General features: G+C 43.6%; 1 protein-coding gene across 1 annotated transcript in view; it reads right to left on the bottom strand.

Moving 5' to 3' along the window:
- The window catches only part of RBFOX1 (RNA binding fox-1 homolog 1), a 1,785,930-nt gene that overhangs the window by 1,560,605 nt on the left and 205,594 nt on the right, over positions 1-19,731 (bottom strand). Inside the window, exon 2 of the mRNA XM_045993974.1 lies at positions 7,993-8,025. The gene's annotated coding sequence lies outside the window, so the exon portion shown is untranslated. The remainder of the gene's footprint in view (positions 1-7,992; positions 8,026-19,731) is intronic.

A 19,731-nucleotide genomic window follows, 5' to 3' on the forward strand; every position in this document is an offset into this window, starting at 1 on the left:
TGTGGGAATGGGTTTTGTGATCACAGAGCACTCACAAAATCTTAAAACAGAGAGTCAGCTAGATTGGTTGAGCTGTGGCTGGGAAAGCTTAGAGGAAGAGAAAATTCAGAAGGGGAGAGACTAGATATTTCTCTCAAGACTTGAAAGGCCCAGGCTTTGCCCCTGAGAGATGGGAGGTGACTCCTGGCTTCCCCTCCTTATCACCTCAGCTGGCTTTGGAGTCCAACAGTCATGGATGTGATTCCTAATCCCCCCCCCCCCCGCCCCCCGCTGCCTCTGTTACTCATTCAATTAACCACTTTGAGCCTCAGTTTGCTCATCTATAAAATAGGAAAAATAATCGTACTTACTTCAAAGGGCTCTTATAGGGGTTAAGTTAATAAGAGAAGGTATGTAAAGTGATTTATAGAATGCCTGGCATTCGGTCAGATGCTAACTAAAAGTTAGCTTTTTTTTCCCCTCTTTGGTTACTTTTCTCATTAACCCTACTGCACAGTGTAAATGCTGAGATCCTTCTAACTCACGTGTAAAAACTCACAGAAACCAGTTTTCTTTCCTAATAGAAGCAATGAAAAGAGAATTTTTTAATTGCTCACCTTTCTGAGGGACCATTAGTTAATGCCCATGGAGTACGTAAGGTGTTTCTGGAAGGCTGACTGATGCTGCCGTTTGGGTTAGAGGCTAGAAACTGGTTCTAGCTGGCTTCTCCGCGATTTCCAATTGTGACTTAGAATGAATTCCCAACAATACTAATAAAAATAACAACTACAATGCCTGGCATATATTATGAGCTATTTATGCACTAAGTAATATGCTAACTGCCTTCCATACCTTATGTCATGCCTTTTCACCTTCACTAAAAAGCTGTAAGGTTCATTCTTTAATTATCTTCATTCTATGGAGGAGACAAATGAGACACACAAAGGTTTAGTAATTTTGCTGAGTTTCACTGCTGGCAGGGACTAGAGATAAGAAAGAACGGAGCTGGGGTTTGAACTCCACACCCATCCTCACAGTGGTAATGTTCACAGTGGAAGAAGCCCCAGAGTTGTAGTGAGACACACTGATTCCAACACTGGCCGTGCTCTCTAATTCTCGGGGATGTTCGGTGAGCCTGCACCACCGCTCAGGGTTGTCGGTTTCCTTCTCTGTAGAATGTGCAGAGTGACACACATTTTAAAGACTGTCATGAAAATAAAACAGTGTGTGGCCCTCGGCACACACAGTGAGTGACGGTCACAGTGTTTAGTACTGCTGCTGGAAGGCTCCTGCTCATATTCCTGCTCTGGTGTTCACACATGTTGGCTTGCGAGACGCATCTCCCTGATTGATCAGCCTCTCGCCAGTGCATTCCCTCCTTCTGCTTCTCTTCCTCTTCAACCCCAATTCCACCTCCGCTCCCCTACTCTCGGCACGTAAACTTCCCTCTGCTATTCACTAGGAAAATGAAAGCTGCCAGGCATAACCTCTTTCAATTCCTCTCCCTTCTCCTTCAAATTTATCCACACTTACTCTCCATCCTTTATTTCTCAATGTCACAGAGGAAAAATGCCCTTTCTCAGTCCAGTTAATGCCATAGTTCTCTAGTACAGGTGCTGAGCCCTGGTGAGCCAAGCACCCTCAGGGATACTCTGGTCACCTTCAGTGAGTAAACCCCACCTGTGCTCGAATTTTCTCCTCCTAACTCCTGAGGCCTGTCCTCCAGGCCTACAACATATCCGAGTCTCTGTTATCTTCAAAATTCCTTCAGGTTGGAGGCTGTCATTCACTGGGCTCAACTATTTGGGCGTTGATGGGCTCGTCTACACTATGCTTATGGGTCTTCTCTTTCCATTTACTCCTTAAGCCACCAAATCTAACTTCTGCTTCAACTGCCTACATTGGGAAGGCTGTTATTGAGAACCTTAATGATTGTAGGCCTGCCAGATCCAGTACCATCAGACCAGTGCTCACTCTCCTAACCCCCAGAGAATCACTCAGAACCTCACCTCTTCCTTGTAACCTCTTCCTCTTTGCCTTACATGAGGATACTTGGCCTTGGTTTCTCCATATTCACTAAATCATTTCCACCCTCCTTCACTGCTCCTACACCTCCTTTTAATGCTTATCCCCAGAACATGTAAACCCTTTCCCATCTGTACCTTTGCTCTTGTTCTCCTTTTTCTACTGGATGGATGACCGAACTTACTTTGCAAGCCTCCAGCCTTTATATTACTCCCCTGGGAAGCCTCCATAGGTACACCACTCCTATCTAGGCTCACTCACATTTGAACTGAAATTCAAAACTTCCCAAATATGGCCTGCAGCTTATGGACAAGAGCTTCACTCTTATGAATACCCTGGTGCTCACAAAACAATGGGTATCACAGCATTTATTAGATTAACCTGCCCAACCCCACAGTGGACCATATGTTCTTTGCAGGTCTGATTTTGGGTCAAAGTTCTATGTGTTTCCCATGGCCTAGAGCTGTGCCTAGGATATAATAGCTGTCACTTAACTATCCATCAAATTAAAAACATGCCAGCCATATCTCCAAATGAGAATTCTGGGCTCTTGAATTAAAGCCAGGCGCTTTTTAAACTATTCTTTTTTCAAGGACAGGGAAGACTACCAAAATGTGATTGGTCAAAATCAGACAAGGCCAAGAGTGTCCACTGGAAAGTGTTGCTAATCTGCAAGTGGATTTTGTCCTGGGTAGAGAAAAGGGGACCATTAACTCCAATGTGAATTAAGCCATATAAGTAAACTCCAGCCTGGCTAGGATCTGGGTTGGCATGGTGCAAAATCTTCACAGCAAGTTTTCAAAGCTAGAGGCCTCAATAAATTTCTAATGAGGCTATTTACGCACTGTCATGCTTTACACAATAAATAAAAGACAGGAGATTTATGAAGAGACAAAATAATAATTGCTGAACACCTATTTTGTGCCAGGTACTATCTTAGGCATTGCATAAAGATGATCAAATTCTAAAATTCAAACCAACATTTGGGGTGGTTTCATTATCGCCATTTCAATGGTGAGAGGCTTAAGGGACTTCCCTGCAGGCATATGACTTGTAAGATGTGGACTCATGATTCGTGTGTCATCTGTTAGACTCCAAAGCTCATGTTCCTTCCACTGTAATCCTCCTTGTGCAATAGCTCAACTTTTCCTTTTAAAATATTCTGGCTTCTCAGGTGACTTGAAATGGCCAGGACTGGTCTCTTGCCAACAGCCAAAGAAACTCCGTCCTTTTCCAGAAGCGCTGGTTTCTCTCCACATGGGTCAGAGTGCTTACAGGGCTCTGAAGCCCTGAGACTCAGGCTTGAGACAGGGAAAATAAATGATTCCTTGGCACAGAACAAAGTTTCCTTCTGGAAGGAAAAAGGGATTCGTGGGAGGGAGATTCTACCTACATTTCCTGAAGGCCCCTGGGCTTTACCACCTGCACTGTTTGCCACTGCAATTATTTGGAATGGCAAAACTATAGTATCAATCAATCTCAGTCCGATTCCTTTGCCATGAAATAGGAGCAGGCCAATTTATCAAAATTGAGGCCCTCCACTGGGTTTATATTGCCATTAAACTATCAACAGGAAATCATTAAGGTGAGGCAAGAAACCAACTGCTAACTGAAAAGAAATGATTTTTTTTTTCAAACATCCTCGCCTGCAACCTCCTTTGTTTGGCTGTCAGCATAGCCAACTGTGGGGCTGGGTCTCGGATCTTTGTGTTAATGTGCAGTTGGTGGTGGAGAGAACTCAGATGCAGGCATTTGCAATCCAACGGCTATGCCCAGGTTACTTGGTTCTCTCTCAGCAGGGCAAGCTGCGTGACGATAAACAGGGGGGAAATGTGTATGCATTTGTGCGATAAAACAAGCTTAATGATTCTGAAGGGGAAGAAGTCCACGAGACATACAGTAGCAACTTAGGAACAAAATGGAACCATGCAGGGCCAATTAATGTGCAAATATGTGTGTGCTGAACTTGCATTCCATTCATCATGTGGACATGGAAATTGGGCCATTTATCTGTTATATTATGTATGTGACATCTTAGTTTGGTTCTTACAGGCTGCTCGGAGACAAAGGGCCATGTGCTTTGCGGCTAGCAGAGGGAATTTAAGATAAATTCTTCAGCTGTCATAAGCATTGCTGGGCAGAATTTGGTCACAAGATAAAGCTCTTTCCTCTGCAGGGTTTTAACATTTCTCAATAGTCCATGTGCCATCTTATTAAAACTGTGTGTGGTGCGGGGAGGGGTGGCATATGCCATGAAAAATTATTGGCACAAACAGCTTGCTGTCATGTTTTCAAAGTCCAGATTTAGCAAACGTTATTCACATATTCACTGTCAATCTGTAGAGAGAAAGGGAACTGGCAAAGCCATTCATTCTCACTGATTCTGTGGGTTTGTAATTCTTCTTGTCCTCCCTGTAACCAATGACTCCTCCACAGGTGGGGTTTATTCTTCTGAAATTACAATCGTTTGTCTGTACTTAGGAAAAAAGAAAGTCGTTTGAGAAGGAAAAGGACCTCACAGAAGCACTTTCCCAGAGCCACTATTATTTACCTAACAGAACATGCCATGAATATGGATCACACATTAAATAATGGTGATCGCTTGCTTTGATGAATTGCCATTAGAAATTCAATTAATAAAAGGTTACCTCCCTGCAGTAGCGCAAAAAAATATGATCTGGCTGCAGCAATTACAATTGAGCCTCAGAAACAACGGTTAGGAGAAAGAAAAAGTTTTTGTTGTTGTTTTTCTAAAACCTGTTCCATCTGGGAAATAGGAGTCCAGAGTAAAAATCAAGAAAGGAAGGAATGGATGAGTGAGTCAATTTAGGCTATTTTTGATTTACAGTTTTGTCTATAGGCTGAGCATTCCTATACTTTCATACTACTTCCCCGACCTGATCATCCTTTTTTTTTTTTCATTATCTTGTTTTATATTTTGAATGTTTGCATTTTCTTTCCTTTTCTTCTCCTGTCTTCCTCCCTCTCCTCCTGTTGATCTACTAATTTTGTACTATGAGGTGCGCATACTCTAAGTACAGTGCTCCATAAATGTTACACGCGCTCGTTACCTGTGGGATCATAGCCAGGTGGTGTTGTTGAATATTTTCATCTCTAGTAAGTTCTCTTATGCCCCCCACCCAATCAGTACCTCCCAGAGGTAATCACAGTTGTTTCTTTAGTCACCAGAGATGAGTGCTGGTTTTAAATGCAGGCTAGTAAAATCAGAGTGCATTCTTCTATTCTGATTTTTTTTTTCACTCAACATTATGTTTCTGATATTCATAAAGATTGTTTCGTATATCTATACATAATTCTTTTTTTTTAAAGAAGATTTTATTTATTTATTTGACAGAGATCACAAGTAGGCAGAGAGGCAAGCAGACAGAGAGAGGAGGAAGCAGGCTCCCTGCCGAGCAGAGAGCCCGATGTGGGACTCGATCCCAGGACCCAGAGATCCTGATCTGAGTCGAAGGAAGAGGCTTAAACCACTGAGCCACCCAGGCACCGTATACATAATTCTTTTTGATTGCTCCCTTGTATTCATTGCATAGCTATACCATAATTTATTAAACTGTAATCTCATTCGTGGACATTTTGTTTGCCTATGATCAAGTTTCTATGAAAAATCCTAGGTACACTTTTTGGTGGACATAAGCATTCAGTTCTGTTGGGCACACAAGGTGTGCAATTACTAGACAATTAAACATTTCACCAATATTTACAGCATTCCAATTCTCTAAAACTCCATTTTAAAACCTGAAAATGGCAGTAATAATATCCTCCCATATGTGACTTCTGTGAAACTGAAAAGGGGCAACATATGTAAAGGTGTTCTTATTGTTGTTTGTTTTAAATTGCCAACTGTGACACAAATGTGGGACTAGGGGAAAAGCAGAAAGATGGGAGATCACAGGGAACAGGCAACTGTCCGTGGTGCTGACCTCAGAGGCCTGAGATACATTCAGGTATGATCCAGAAAGCTGGACTGGCCCTTAAGGAGGGGCAGGGCTAACATTTACTGAACATCCACTGTGCACCAGGTTTTCATGGGATGTTGTGGACTTTTAGGCTTGTGTCCTCCCAAAATTCACAGGTTAAAATCCTAACCTCCAATGTAATGGTAGTAGGAGGTGGGGCCTTTGTGAGTGATTAGATCATGAGGGTGAAGCCCTCATGAATGGGGTTTGTGCCCTTATAAGCAAAGAAAGAAGAGCTTGCCTCCTCTCTCTGCTCTCTTGCCACACAAGGATACAAGGAGTAGATGGCTATTTTGCAAACCAGAAAGAGTCCTTACCAGATATCAGATCTGCCAGAGACTTGACCCTGGACTTCCCAACCTTCCTCACTGTGAGAAATAAGTTTCTGTTTTTTAAACTATTCAGTCTATGTGATGTTCTTACAGCAGCCTGAATGAAGACACATGGCATGGCAGTTAAGAGCCAATACTTTGCACCCTATCTTGAATCCTGGCTCCATCATTCATTAGTTGAATGGCTCTAGGAAAGTTATTGAGTCTTTCCGAGGCTCAGTTTATTCTTCTGAAAAGGAGGATTATAACTGTGTGTATATCACAACATTTCTGTAAGGATTTTTTTCTAAGATTTTATTTATTTATTTGACAGACAGAGATCACAAGTAGGCAGAGAGGCAGGCAGAGAGAGAGGAGGAAGCAGGCTCCCTGCTAAGCAGAGAGCCTGATGTGGGGCTCGATCCCAGGACCCTGGGATCATGACCTGAGCCAAAGGCAGAGGCTTTAATCCACTGATCCACCCAGGCACCCCTCTGTAAGGACTTTTATAAGATGGTACCTGTAGAGCCCTACATAGTAAATGGGGTATTCATGCTGAATACATGAAAACTGGTATTCTAGTAACAGCAGACTAGAAGAGTAAACCCTGCCACTGCCATTTTAATTCTCTCAACAACTTCCCATGATCTGCATTGTCATTCTCATTCTGAAAATGAGGAAATTAAGTTTGGGGAGATACAAGACTATCTCAAGTCACTGGTCACAAGATCATGGGAAGCAAGTGATTTTAGTGGCTTCTTCACTCTACCCCATCCTTCTGCTTTCCACCCCCTTCCCCTTCCCATTGACCTGCTTCCCAAATTCCCATCTCACTAGGCATTTCAAAGTAACATTTACACTAGTAATGCATCAAAGTTCCTGGAAAACTTTTGCACACCAAACCAGCATATCCAAGGATATAGACATTCAACTGGAGTTTCCACCCTTGAATCATGTTGTCCCCTTATATTTTGTAGAGCCCTGCCGGAATCTGCCTCCACACCTGTGTGATAGAGCCGAAGGAGATGTAATTATCCTCACTGGGCACATGAGGAGAGGGAGTCTCGGCAGTGATAGTGATGCACAATGCCGCAACGAACCCAAGCTCTTGAGTCCAGAGTCCATGCTTCTTGTTCTATCCACACAATAACTTGGGATTGGGACTGCAACTCCCCCATGACACTGGAAATATTTTGGAAATATTCATTAAAGAACATAACACACAATTCCCAATGATGGTCACCTTGCTAATGACCTCCAACCCATGTCTTTTTTATCCTTTACCAGTCTCAGTCACAGTTCCCTTGATGCCCCAGAGGACAAGAAGGGTGAGGAAGAGGACGGAGGAGATGGAAAAAGGGCATAGAAACAGATGGAGGTTTCACTGCTTAGTATCTTATCTTAGTGAAGTTGGAATCATAATGTATATATATACTGACAGAGTTTGAAGTCACCAGGACAGAAGCAAACAGGACATCTGGCTTTGAAACCACCAACCACCTTTACCAGGCTACTCAGTGAGCACCTGGTCATCAGCCCCAAACATCAGGATGAAACCAGCCAACTAACGATGTCTTATGCAAACCACCAGGACACTGAACAGAGCAGATCACAACTAGGACACCCATTTCACTGCATGACAGAAGGAAACCACGTCAAAATGTCCTCCAAAGAGACAGCAAAACCACATTTCCTACCTCAGCTTTGCTGGTAGCCAGGCTCGTCAAAACCTGAAAGTTAAAGGAAAAAAAAGACATTAGTATTGATTCAATGAGAAGGCAATTGGATTAATTGTCTTTTTAAAGGAACTGGCATCAATAATTTGTTATGACCCAAGGGGACAATGAGTGCAACACACACACAGACACATACACACACACAGATGCACAGACAGACAGACAGACAGACACACACACACACACACACACACACAGAGGTATTTTTTCTTCTACCAAGCACAGCAACAAGATTTGTTTTTTCCAGGCCTGTGTAGAAGGTGAAGAAGATAATTAATATTTTCAACACATTATAACCATCTTGCCAGGAAAAAAAGGGGGGGGGAGGGCTGTGTGCAATGCCCGTGCACTGATAATGATTAAATGAACACTGAAAAAGCAAAGGCATTGAAGACATATTTGAGGGTTTTTTTTTTTTTCCCTTAAAGTTTCGAGTCAGTGTTAGTGGAAGGTAAAACAACAAACTACAGCAACTGTAGCTTTCTGTGTTCAAAATGCCTCAAAATATTGTGAAACAAAGCGTTGTGCCAGGCATTGTGCCAACTTTACACTTACTGTCTCATTTCATCCCCAGAATAGCTTTTATTATTCCCATTTCATAGAGGAGAACATGGGGTTTAGAAAAGTTAATTCTTCCAGGCCCAGAACATTATTAAGTAGGGAAATTAAATTAAAGCCCAAGATAACATCACACAGACTGTATGGCTCCTACCCACAGCCCCTTTTCTCTCTCTGGGCGCATACCTAGTTTGCAGCAACATGGCTAAACACAGAAAGAAGGAATCGTCGGTAAATACAGGACCCCTAACGGTGCTTCCCTCAGGAAAACATTGAAGAAGACTGCAATAAGCCAGCATGCCAAGTTTCAGTGGTTCCTTCTGTGGCAAAACCAAGACAAAAAGACAAGCTGTGGAGATCTGGCACTGTGTTCCCTACATGAAAACCACAGCGGGCGGTACCTGGACCTACACCACCAAAACTGCTGCCACAATAAAGTCCCCCATCAGAGGACTGAAAGAGTTGAAAGACCTGTAGATGTTCCACCACTCACAACACTACTAGCCTATAATAAATGGGTTAGTTTATGTAACAGAAAAGAAAAAAAAAAAGATTTCAGGACACCTGGGTGGCTCAGTAGGTTAATGAAAAAAAATATTTTACTTAGACACCACACACCATCATTCATATACGTTCAAAATACATCATTCATATACGTTCAAAATATGCATAGAGGTCGATAAGACTTTTTTTTCTGATAACATTCTGTCTTGCAACTTTCATTCCTACATCCAAGGTTGACTTGGGCAACCTCAGTCATATTTTCCTACCAGATTGCTATGGTCTGAACTGTGTCACCTTAAAATTTATGACGCTCTAACCCCCAAGTGATGACATTTTGGGATGGGGTCTTTGGGAAGTAATTCAGTTTAGATGAGGTAATGAACGTGGGCTATGCATGATGGGGTTAGTGTCTTTATCAGAAGAGACACCAAAGAGCTAGTTTCCGTTTGCTTCATCTCTCGCTCCACCTGTATGCACCGAGGAAAGGCTACATGAGGACAGAACACAAAGGAGGCCATCTGTAACTCAAGGAGACAAGCTTCACCAGACACCAACCCTGCTGGCACCTTGACCTTGGACTTCCGGTCTTTAGAACTATGACAAATAAATTTCTGTTGTTTAATCCACCCTGACCAGGATATTTTGTTAAGGCAGCCCACATGGACTATGATATGGATCAATACCAGCTCACTGTTGTGACTCCAGCAAAGTGCTTAGGAATCTGTGTCTTCCTGAGTTAGCTGACCAGTCCCTGTAGCTCATGCTGGCCCAGCTCCCAGAAGCACCTCTCCCACGCTCGCCTCAAGGTACGAGACCAGCCCTCACCTAAGCATTAGCCCCAGAAGTAGTTCAGACAGAGCTTGCTGCCCACTGGGCAGCTTCACGCATCATTAGCCTCCTCAACAGGAGGCCAGCCTTCAAACTGACCTCTGCCAGGAGAGTCCATTAGCCATGGCCTGAGGCTTGCCAAACCATGAATCCAGGGGCCAGCCTTGGAGAAACACTACAAGGTGTGATGAATATCAGAGCCGAGAGCCTCCCCGCTATTGCTCTTTGCTCTGGAGCCCTATTAGACCTGGGGCGGGAAGAAAACCCGATTCCCAAGCAATTTGCCACAGATGCCCGGGCTACACAATCTCACGTGTGTGTGTGTGTGTGTGAGTGCGCGTGCGCACACGCATGTTTGCGCACTTGTACACATACACATCTTCCTGCTGAAAACCAATGGGAAGATGGAAGGGCAGCATGATACCCGGCAGCTGCAGGTCTTACACAGTATGCCTCTCCCTGCTTCACTGAGCACAAGGGCAAGACGGTTCTCAACCTACTTGGATTTTTCTCTACTTCACAATCAGAGTGTGTGTCTCCTAACTCTGTGTGTCTCTCCTAACTTCTAACTTTTGTGACTCCGCACTTAATTCGTGCCAACCTAATTCTTACATATACCTTAGACAGATAACACACACAGAAAGACGCATAGATATGGCTATGCAGTGCAGCATTGTTCACAATAACAATACATTTCTAAAAAACTTTAAACATCCACAAGTAAAAGAATGGCTGAAATACTGAGTTTGAACACACCAATACCCACAAGGGCCAGGGAAGTAATGAAAATGTATAAAGTGGGCTGCCTGTAAAATAATAGGGAATGGAGGGGTCTGTGTGGAAATTAGAGATTGCATACTCTACCTAAAGCGATTTGAATGTAAAACAGCTAGATAGGGGCACCTGGGTGACTCAGTTGGTTAAGCGACTGCCTTGAGCTCAAGTCATGATCCTGGAGTCCCCATGATCATGAAGTCCCCTCTGACCCTCCCTCGTCGCACATTCTCTCTCTCATTCTCGTTCAAATAAATAGAATCTTTACAAAAATTTAAAAAAAAAATAAAATAGCTAGATATGGTTCTGCCCAAACAAAATACATATGTGGCTGTTGGACTCCAAATTTATGATCCTCTAAGCCAAACCAATTATGATGTATCTGTATTATGAAATATTATACAGAGTTAGAATATAATGTTTTTCATAGGGTTCTGACATGAAAAGACAATAACACATATGATAAATCAAAAAGAAAAGATGAAGAAAAGGACACACAAAATTGCACCAATCTCTGAAAAAAATAAACAACCCTTAGGTCTATTTGCATTACACATTCCTCTTTCCCTCTCTGCACACACATAGGTGTATGTCTGAAAAATGTCCAGGAGGGTACTCATCGAGCTAACAAAAGGTCTACCTCTAAGGAGGAAAATGGAACTTGAGTGAGAATTGATGGGTTGAAGAAAGTTGTGGGCAACTTTCTTTTACTAAATTGCTTGAAATGTTTTCATTAAGAATGTATCCACGTATTATTTGTCAAACTAAACATAAACTTAAAATAGGATAAAAATAAAGCTCTATAGTGTTTCAATATTAATAAGAGACTTCAGAGAAGTGCTGGGTTTCTTTTCCTCATTGAAGAGTAAACTATACACAACTCTCTCACCCATTCATATGACAGAGTAGGAGCTGGGTCATAGGGTCATGATAGGGAGTGGTGGGGCTTGTGGCCAACTGGAGGTAAATCATACCGGGATTTGGAATCCCACATATTAGATACATATAGGAGAAGCAAATGGTGAAAGCGACGAGAAGCGCTAAATACTGCATTGGGGGTTGATATTATAGTTCTGATTCTGTTAGATTCACTTCTAACACAGCTCAGGCCTTATTCCGAAATGTGGCACCCACAGAGCTCAGGCCCCATCTCTGATCTGCTGTGGTATGTTGGGCACCTAGCACAGACTGCAGAGGCCAGCTGAATGAATGAGGTTTCTGTAGGGGCTGCAGGTGCCAGGCTAAGGCATTTGGCTTTTATCTTGTCAGCAGCAGCCATCAGAGGGTTTCCAGCAGGGGCTGATATGATTAGAGCCATCTTTGAGGTGAGCCATTCTGTGCACCAGCATAGGGCACAGAAGGGATGCCGGAAACTCCCGGCAGGACACTCCTTAAAGCTTTGTTCCAGCCATTTCCCATCCCTTTAATCATTTCCTTCCTCTTCTTCCATTTCTCTACATGTGTTTGAAATTGCAAAGCCGACATTAAGGGTTTCCTCGTCGCTTGTGCTAGAAACTTGATGCACATGATTACCTTGAGATCCTCACCTCAACTCTAGGAGCTGGCTCTCCTGCCACATTCGCAGATAGGGAAGCTGAGGTTGGAATGCTAAGTTCCTTTCCACAGGACAGAGTGTCAGACGCAGGGTTTGAATGCAAATCCGATTACAAAACTGCCTTCAAAACCCAGGCAGGGACTACGCCTACACAACAGAGATACGGATTTTCTCCTGGGACTTCCCACAGATGAATAGGTAAGGACTGAGTTGATTGATAGAGGGAAGATCACCACTCAGGCACACCCACTTAGTCTCCTAAGGGCCTGAATCTGAGATGCCCAAATACAATCTGGGGCTCTGTTGCTCCAAACTATTCAATCTCCTGTGCTGAACATTTTGGGGTACCATTCTTAATTTTGTAGGTGTAGTGGTAGGTAGGCCTTTTTTGGTAGTATGGGATAGAAACAACTCAAAACACTCTAAGGACACAAAATAATTTATTAGTTCATTTGACTGGTAGAGCTCACTTTAAATGGATCTAGATAAGGATTAAAGAGCCTAAATTACTTCTTTGGTAGAGCAGTGAACTGAACCCAGGTCTCTATGATTCTAGATACTTACATGGGTTACAGGTGAATTTGGGGAAGCCTGTGGATAGAGCCCTTCTATATTTGCCAGGGACGTTGAAGCTGCAGCAACCAAATGTGTAATGGCTTGACACAGTGGGTATTCATTTCTTGCCCACGTAACAGTCCTAGGTGGAAGAACATATTAGAGGACAGCTCTCCTCCACACGGTCATTGAGGGATCCAGACTGAAAGAGTCTCTGCCATCTTTAATATGTGGCTTCCAAGGTCACCATGGTCATCTTCAAACCAGCCAGCCAGGAGAACACATGGAGGAATACTATGGTTGTCTTTATGAACCAGACCCAGGAAAATGTCATGAATTTCAGCTTACATTCTACTGGCTAGAGCTCAGTCATGTGGCCACATATAATGGCAAGGGTGTTTGTACATATGGTCAAGCTATAATTCAAAGAGGAGAAGATGGTTTATCTCTTCATTTCAGCACTGCCTTGCCCAAGACCCCTCTACATGATTCCCTGATAGAAAATCCATTTCCACCCAACCTCTTCCAATTTCTCCTAATGATTGATTCGGTCAGTATAACTCACAATCTCTTGGTCCTGAGGTCCCCTCACTCTGCAGCTGGTCCTCTTGGGTACACAGGCCAGATGGCTCAAACCTAGCTCTTCTGTGGTATCCTCTTTTTTATTATTATTATTATTATGTTTTTATTATGTTAATCACCATATAGTACATTATTAGTTTTTGAGGTAGTGTTCCATGACTCACTGTTTGCGTATCATACCCAGTGCTCCATGAAATATGTACCCTCCTTAATACCCTCACCAGGCTAACCCATCCCCCCCTTCCCCTCTAAAACCCTTTCCCAGAGTCCCTAGTCTCTCATGGTTCATCTCCCCCTCTGATTTCCCTCCCTTCATTTTTTCCTTCCTTCTCAAATGTCCTCCATGCTATTCCTTATGTTCCACAAATAAGTGAAGCCATATGATAATTTACTTTCTCTGCTTGACTTATTTCACTCAGCATAATCTTCAGTTCCATCAATGTTGATGGAAAAGTTGGGTATTCATCCTTTCTAACAGCTGAGTAACATTCCATTGTGTATATGGACCACATCTTCTTTATCCATTTGTCTGTTGAAGGACATCTCAACTCTTCCCACAGTTCGGCTATTGTGGACATTCCTGCTAGGAACATTGGGGTGCATGTGGCCCTTCTTTTCACTATGCCTGTATCTTTGGGGTAAATACCCAGTAGTGCAATTTTTAACTTTTTGAGGAAACACCACACTCTTTTCCGAAGTGGCTGTACCAACCTGCATTCCCACCAATAGTGTAAGATCGTTCCCCTTTCTCCACAACCTCTCCTGTGGTATCCCTCTTGACATAGAGGAAACTCACTGGTCAGTTTGCAAGAGCAAGGCTGAGACTGAAACTGTTCCCTTCCTTCTTATCCACTCTCTGTTTTCTCCTCAACTCAAATAACCAGAAAGGGACCATCAGCAAAGACTCTGCATGAGCAGACGGAGTCCTCTTATTGCTGGCTCCTCAAGATCTATAAGAGATCCCTTCAGAGTTCAGTTTTTCTTCACGCTCACACCAATAATTCTCCTCTCTCCCCAAATCTTCTGATCTTCTGCTTCTTTATCTATAACCGAGCTGGCTTGTCCCCCTGACAGAGCCCTGAGGAGGTATCTGAGCCCTTGTGTTTGGCCCTCTTTCAAGTGGAAGAGATATTCAGCACTCCTTTGTATTCAGTTATGATCCTAATGATCTATTCTGGGATAACAGAAAACATTTTAGTCACCTTGACCAAAGGGGTCAGCGACAGGTTGTGAATTCTTCACCATATTGAGTCAACTCTTCCTTGAACTGACTGAATCTCTGGGTTGTTTTCACTGGTGTACATAGAATACCTTCAAGGGCTATCATCAAAGAATAATAAAGCAGAAACGTGCTTGGGATGTGGAATAAGACAAATGGGATTCCTGTCACTCAGCAGCTAAGTGGCTTTGAGGTCACTTTCCTCATCTAAGAGAGTTCACTTCCCTGTAAACTGAGAACAAGGAAATGCTTCTCTCCCCACTACTCCTCTGGGGTGTTGGTTCCATGTTACCTCTTAAACAGTAAACACTGGCATCTCTCCGTGCAACGTCCTACCTGCAATAGTTGAATTCTGTGGAGACAAGGGATACTAAGCATGGTTGTGGAGTCAGGTTCTGGGTTCAAAACCTGCTTTTACCACTTTCTAAGTATGTCATCTTGGGCACATGTAGTGACTGAAATTGGCCACACGTTCTAGAGTACTTTTTCCCCTGAGAGGTGGGGTCTGTGCTCTCAATCCATGAATCTGAGTGGTCTCTAAAACTACCCTGACTAAGAGATTACAGCAGAAGGGATATTGTTTCAGTTCTGGGCCAGCCTTAAAAGACTGGCAGCTGCTACTATTGTCTGTGGGGACCCTCTCTGAGTGCCCTCATCTGCTACATCAGAGGTTCAACTATGGTGAGACCACCAGGAAGAGGCTACATTGAGACACTTTGATAGAGAGTTCCAGCTCAGCCCAAACTTCCAGCCTCCCTGGCCAGTGTGCCATCCACTAAGAAAAGCCACCTTGGACCCTCAGGCGGTCCGTCTGGCAGCTGAACACCACCAAGAAACCTCAGTCAGTGTATGTCCAGATTCCTGACTCTCAAAATCCTGAGCTATAATAAATGGCTGCTGTTTTGTGCCACTAGGTTTTGGGGTACTTTGATCACAGCAATAGATAATCACAACAAAAGGTAGGTCTCTTTTCCAAACCTGTAATGGTATGCTTACAAAATGGAAAACACGTTTAAACAAAAAATATTCAAGAGTGCTTGACACGGTCCCTGGCACAGAGTTAAATGGTGAAGTTATCTTTCCTTTCACAGAACCACGTGCACTGTGCTGTTCTTTGTGCATCTCTACATGCGATACTCCAGATTTACTGTCAGGTGATGATGTTCAGGGAGCGCGATTTGATCTCCAGCTGGTAAAATGTATATGGGTTGCTCTGGAATCAGAAATCCCTGGGCTTTGTAAATACTTGCTCTACCACTTACAGGCTGTGTGCATGGCAAAGGGAAAGCTACTTCACGTCTCTGTGCCTCAGTTTCCTCACTTAGAAAACACACAGAAATCGATCTCACTGCCTTTTTGGCATGGATTCATGGGAATGTCTGGTATGGAGATGGAGACGGAGATCAGACGGCTGTCGTTCCCGTGAGTTTGGTGTACTGACTGTCACAGCGGCAGTCCCAACACCTGGTATTTTAAGTCCCATGCACTTAATGGAACAGCCGGTGAACAGACCACCCAAATGGGTATTTTTTAAAGCAGGCAGCTGCCTCTCTCCCCGCCATCCCTCTCCTCCACTCTAGCCCAGGACTTGGTTGCAACCACCAGAACTCAGCCCAGATTTATAAATATGAGTGTAAAAAAGGAAAGAACCCATTCACAGATGATATTCAACAACCCCCAACCAAATTCTATAGGCTCCAGACATGTCCAATGAATAAACGTCTCTTAAAATTCTTCTAGAAAATGCACAAGGTTTCTCTTAATAACTCTCACTGTCAGAAATGAAATATTTACACGCACTTGCTTCAAAATTCTGGCAGCTTGTAACCTAAGAATAGTTTTACTTATGGTGTTGAACAACTGCCTTAGGTCTATCTTGTGGATGATTTTGAGAGGAGCAAGAGGATGCAGGGCGGAGATAGGAAAGGAAAAGCCGCCTGTGGAGGGGAGGCTGAGCAGAAAGGGGCTGACAAATCCCTGTCCTTGGTCTGCCCTTGAAGTTGGTGTATTAGGAAGGTTAAAGTAGTTACAGCACAGGGATGATGGGTGTCTGAGCTGTGACAAGCCCATCAGTCACCCTGACACGTGCCAGAAAACACCAAGAGATTATAAACATTATCTGAAGCTTAATTATGAGGCAGACAGAAGGCTGGGCTGGTGTGAGGATGGAGATGCTAGGGCTTCCTGAGCCCATTCTCACCAGATCCCATCACATTTGGGAAAAGTTACTGCCATGTGTGTGTCCTTCCAGAGAGCCCCTGTTGCTTTTTAAGATCAGGCTGCGAAGTTATAAAAAGCTAAGATAGGTCTGTATTCAAATTTAGATCAGAAATCTGGAAATGTAGACAAAGATTTTTTAAAACCTTCTTTTTCTTTGACTCAGTAGCTCTCCTCTTGGGAATCTCTCCTGAGGACACACTGGAGATATACCAAAAGTCTGTGGCACAAAAGGATGCTTTCTAACATTTTTATAATGGAAACTACCTACTTGCCCAACAACAGGGGACTGACTTCCGCTCCCAGAGTCACCCCCTTTTCACGGAGAACTCTATTTCTATTAAAGTGATGGTTAAGCAAGGTTTGAAATAACATAGGAAAATGCTTACAAATTAAGAAAAAAAAACAATATAAATACCATATGCTATAGGATTTCAATTATGTTAAAACATGAATAGGAGAAATGTGGGAAAAATACCAAAAATAATTAGTGGTGGTTTTCTTTAGGAGGTAAAATTGGATATTTCATTTTCTTCTCTCTCTTTTCCATGTTTTCTAAGTTTTCTCCAGTTTTTTAAAAAAAAAAATGGACAGAAAGCTTTTAGACACCATCTAGTTCCTGCCAATCCTTTCAAATTTTTTACCCATTTTCCTAATAATATCCTCCCCACAGACTGATGATCGAGAGCAAAGCTGGGCTGAGTAACTCCAAATGGCACAAAGCAAAGAGAAAAGGGACCTAACATTGGTTTTGCACACTTCGTGTATCAGGCACTGTGCTGTGAATTTTGTTTACACTCCATCATTCAATCCTCCACTCTGCCAGGTAGGGGTTATTATCACCCTTTGACCAATGCTGTGGGAACTAATTCCCAGACAGCACAGATAAGTCAGGAAACTTCTCCAGACAACGTAGCCATTAAGAGTCAGGGTAGGAATGTGAGCTCAGGTTGGCCTGACTCCAAATCCGTTCCTTTCCCTTCTTACCCACCAGCCACAGATGGAGGGAAGCACAGGCGGTGCCCTAGCTGTAATAGCCCTTCCTTCCAAAGCCCTTACGGGAAAATTCAAATTGCTATGGAAACATCTCTGGACTCCTCACCCGCCACCCCTCCCACCCCCTCCCTACCTCCGGTAGCTCCTTTCTTCATGGTCATGGTGCCTGGAATCCCATAATTGGAGATGCTTTCCCTCAGGTTAAAAAGCCCTAACTCTTGCCTCTACGTGTCCTTGGAGAAAAGGCATATAAGGCTGGGAGAGGTGAGCAGGCATAATGCCTCGACAAGAATAGAGGCAGAGGCTGGGGAAAACACGCACTGACCTTGAATGTTCGGATGTGGGGAGGGGAATGCAGGGCACAAGTCACACCCCAAGGCACATTCTGGGTATATGAACACTTATCATTTTTGGTTGCCCAGCATCTCATCTCTTTTCTTAAGAACATCTCGATTTCCGGGGTGCCTAAGTGGCTCAGTCAGTTAAGCATCTGCCTTTGGTTCAGGTCATGAACCCAGGGTCCTGGGATCAAACCCTGTGTTGGGCTCCCTGCTCAGGGGGGAGACTGCTTCTCCCTCTCCCCAGCCCCTGGTTGTGCTCTCTCTCGCTATCTCTCTCTCTCTCAAATAAATAAATAAAATCTTTAAAAACATCTCAATTTCCATTCCAAGAAAATCATCTCTCCCCCATTTTTGTGTGGTCTCAGTGAGGAGGTGAACTGAAGTGGCCCTTTTTGCATGTCAGACACTGAAAGGGCAGATCCCATGATTCTTAATACTGGCTGCACTTTGGAGTCACAGAGAGATGGTCAGAAGGCTGCTGTTCAGGATCTGGCCCCAAGCATCCAGATTTCATTGACGTGGGGAGGGGACCGGGGATTGGTATTCATAGAGCTCTTCAGATGACTCTGATGAGCAGATAGGGTTGATGTAAGGCTGGATGCATCTTTTTAATCTCCCCAGGACAATGCGGATGTACACATGTCCAAGCACTGTCTCCCTCTCTCCTGAGGTCTTCTGAATCAGTGACATGAGGGAGAAACAAATGGTTGGGGTATATTTATCCCATGAATGATAGGGTTCTGTCCAGACCAATCCTGCTGTGAGAATATTCCTGCTTCCCAGAACTCCAGAACTAGTTTGGTTCTTGTTTCTTTCCAACCTCTCCTCCTTTCCTACAGATTCTGAGACCCCGTTCTAACAAATGACCTCTTATTGGATCACAGAACAGTAGAACAGAGTCATGAAAATTACAACACAAAAGGGTCACATGGAGGTAGGTAGGAGAGTGGCCAGGACCACTAGGCCTCCCTGTTAATAAATGATAGAAATGACTAAACATCCACCAAGATTCATGCTTCTCCTTCCATCACACAGAGTTGCCAATGGGAAATGGCTGCCCAGTCAGGGACTACATTTCCCAGGCTCCCTTGCACCTAGGTAGTGCTCTGTGACTAGTTCTCACCAATGAAATGAGACAAAAAGAGATGCAAGTCACTTCCAGACCAAGAAGCTTACGAGGCAGGTGCACCTCTCTCCAGGCATTTCTGAATACATTTATGAATATTTCCTCAGGCATTTCTAAATATTTCTGGGGCCTTCTGAGGACTAAGAGGAGGGGAATGCTTTAAGATGGAAAAAGTCTGGATCCCCGAATCACCTTGTGGAGGGCTGTTGGAGCAGCAGGGACAGCTGCACTGTAGTGCTAAGGAAGCAAAAAAATAAACTGTACTGTGTTAAAGGGCTGAAATTGGGGGGGGTGGGGGGGGTGGGGTGTTGTTTTTTTTTAACAGGGGCTGGTGCTATCCTAATACAGCTTCAAAGCCAGAATTTGAAACCCAGCATCCTTAGCCAGAATGCCATCCAGCTCTCTACTGCCCACCCCCATGACTTCGCATCTCTGTTCTCTATTA

Source organism: Meles meles, chromosome 21 (genome assembly GCF_922984935.1).
Source record: "Meles meles chromosome 21, mMelMel3.1 paternal haplotype, whole genome shotgun sequence".
NCBI classification, from domain to species: Eukaryota; Metazoa; Chordata; class Mammalia; order Carnivora; family Mustelidae; genus Meles; species Meles meles.